Below are 3,580 nucleotides of genomic sequence, written 5' to 3'. Positions count from 1 at the left end.
AAAATTAGCTTCTCAATATAATATATCACTTGAAATATTACATATCGTTTTGGAAAGCATACTATAATAGCACAATATCCTGCATATTCTTTGTGTGCATACCAATAAATGTTAAAGTTCTTTTAGCACAAACAAATGTCTCAGCTATAAACAATGGGGTTATAATATGCTTTACAAATGGACATAATGCAGATCCCACAAGTGACTTTTCTGTCCTGTTGCTGATTTTAATAAAGTTTCAATATTTAGTAATGCATTTGTTTCCAGTTGTCTTCATTTACAGTTACTATATTGTGTTTTTGTTACAATTTTTTATATTTTATAACAATACAATGTAGTAGTTACAAAAGGTTAGTATATGCGCACCTTACAGAATAATATGGGAGAATATATCCCAATAATAATTGGAGTTAAAGATGATAGGGGGTTTCTTGATGATCCAACGGTATGATATAACAGCTAGCATATGGTACAGCATGCATTCTATTATACACAACACTTAAGTATTGAATTTGAAGACATATCAGTAACATAGTAAAGAAAAAGGGAAGAAAAGGAAACTAATGAAAATTGGGGGATGGGAGACCCCTTTATCTCAGTTGTCTTATATCTTATCATATGGTTAAGGGTAGGATGCAATTTTGCTCCTTCTATATTTTGACTTCATTTAGTAGTACATTTTTGTATATACCAGATTTAGAGTTTAATCTAGAATTGACACATTTTGTTTAATTTATCATTCTTTTCGATTGATTTCCAATACAATTCTTCCACTCTTTTAAAATAATTCACTTAAACTTTTCATTCTTTCAATGATGTAAGCATGTTTGTTGCCAGCAATGAGGCAGAACAATTTTGGCTGTTACTGTCAGATTGGTCAGTACATTTTAGCTGGATCATGTGACATTATCAATATCTTTGTTGAGTAATATTGATTGAGTTTCACAAAAATTATATCTGGTAAATGTAGCTCCATCAACACAGGATGGGGCATCATAATTTACCGGTATAACAAAAGCATGTAGGCCTTTGTTAGAAGTGGCTACCAACCTGCAATAATTATCAACTACAGCAATGCAGTTATGTTGATAAGACATAAAGAGTAACTCCAAAAGCATCGCAAAAAGAACTGAAGGTGTGCCAAGTGTCAGTTGTCTGTTGCCAGATCACTGGAAAAATTGTTTCTGAATGGTAGCTATAGGTTCTTGGTGTTTGCAGATCATCACCATTCTTGGCTTTTGTGTCTTTTTTGGTGCAATGCTGATCTCTGAGGTGACACACTAAATGCAAAGTGTGGTTTTAAACAAGAAATAGTTCCTCTTTATATAACATGTGATATTTGCAAAATAAATATCAACATGTAACTGCTGTCCCTTTATAACATCAAAGGAACACAATAGCTATTTAGTTTACAAACAAAGCAAAAAATATATGTGGGAAATATATTTGCCAGAAAATTTCCAGTAACTTCTGTAACACTTATAGACACAAAAAAATGTTCTGCTTTTTTTGTATAAATGTCATGCTTCTGACCAACCATTTCAATATGCAATAGTTTCCAGCAGTTCTAAAGGACAGGCTTTCAGCCTTATAATAACAACAACACCAGGTGACCATGTAGAGTAACTACCACTAAAGGATCTCATTATTTTGACATTACATCAATAATTGCACCATTTATGGGTAACTATGGCCAAATAGTTGGTAGCGTGTCTAAAAATAATCTATGTAAGTTTTGAACATAAAGATAACACCTCATCCCAAATATGCCACATTCATGCTTGTATTGTGTCTGTGATGAAATTCCAAGCCCACACAAAAATGTCCTAATGGGTATAAAAGTACAAAAAGGGTTGATTAGATCAATTTCCTCTTTTCATAGGTATCACAATATGTGTGGCAAGTTAATGTCGCATTAAAGTTTGTCCCCTACATTGTGCACAGATCAACAAAACCATTGTGTGCTTAGTTACAGATGGACAACTCTTAATGGGTTATGCTGATAACACCTCCTGAACCAAACTAACAGGGTTATTCACAAAAGGGTGAAGAGTTTGGAGAAGGCAGGAGAGGTGAACAATCTAGGCCAACATAGCTGATTTGAAAAAGTTCTCCAATTCAGCTCACTTTCCAGTTCAGTTATGTTGTCCTAGATTGTTCTCTTCTCCTGCCTTCTCCAAACTCTTCACCCTTTAGTGAATAAACCTTTAAATCTTTGCAGTAACATTGGTATCTGAGAACTTGGCCTACTCATGACTTAAACTACCGTAGCCCCTGTTCCTACACCAAAAGCTCTTTTGCTGTTCTGGGTATTGCTTGCATTGTGTGTTTGTTTGCTGAATACTTTGAACATTGGGGTTGCAAGTAGAAGGCAGTGGTCAGGGCAATTGCTAGCCTCATTATGATGACTATCATTTAACAAGACTATAGCAGCTCTAAATTCTTACTGACATGGCAAGTCCTCACTGGCGGCAATCATGGGAACACTTGCAAGAAAGCCAGTTGAAAAGGAACTAAATTCTGGAAGCGGTGCCCACAAATGGCAGGCAGAGGCAAATTACTACTTACCAGTATTGCCTGTTGTCTCCTTGCAGCTGATCTTTCCCCATTCCTGGCTTACCATGTCATGCTATCTTGGTACAAACAGAGTTTTGCTTCCCCATGCCAGAGCCACCATCTAGGAGAACACTGCAGATACACAGCTACAAGGCTATAGGCACAGGAATGCCTAGGCACCCTCACATACTAGGAAGTGCCCTACTATAGTTTCAGCAGGAATTCAATGCAAAAGGTACAACTGAGTTTTCTTTTAGTCTGCTCTATATCTATACAAATTATATATATATATATGCTTCTGAGTAATACTGCACCCTCCTGTTACATAGCAATGCAGCAATGTAGCAATGCAGCCTGCTTCTCATGATACAGTGTATACATATACATGTAAGACTGCATTTGGGTTCAGACTGCTGAGATCAGTAAACATAATGGACTGCATTTTTGGTAGCTCAGATTTAGGGCGTGATTTACAAAAGTGTTTACTGCAGATAATTAGATGTTTGAAATGAACAGGGGTTTGTGTCATTTCACCTCACTTCCCATTTTTGTAAATCACCTCTTTAGAGTGATTCAGAAAATGGAGGATGCTGCGCTCGGCCTGGATTTAGCTTGTAATTAACACACACATAATGGAACAATGTCTCCTGTAGCTGACTTTATTGTTGTCAATCAATTTATTAACTTTTTAGCAAATATTAACACCATGTTTCAGTGTTCAGATTGACTAAAAACTGAGTAATGGATTTATGCTTGTCCAGGGTGGATTTTCAAGAACACCTTGTAGACTGATAAAAGTGAGTTATAAAGAATGGGAGTCCAAAAATAGCTCTTTGGCAGAGGCCAGAGGTAAACGTACGTGCATCAAAGGGTTACAGCAGCCCATTTATTTAAATGTATATATATATATATATATATATCAGGCACTCTACATTCAGGAGTTTTTCTTAACCCACCTGTCCTGTTATGAAATTAAATAAAACTAAAGCAGCAGTGCTATATTCAAAGGAATATGCAACCATTA

This window comes from Nanorana parkeri, unplaced genomic scaffold (assembly GCF_000935625.1).
Source record: "Nanorana parkeri isolate BGI_ZX_2015 unplaced genomic scaffold, ASM93562v1 scaffold833, whole genome shotgun sequence".
Lineage (NCBI taxonomy): Eukaryota > Metazoa > Chordata > Amphibia > Anura > Dicroglossidae > Nanorana > Nanorana parkeri.
This window is presented reverse-complemented; position numbering follows the sequence as displayed.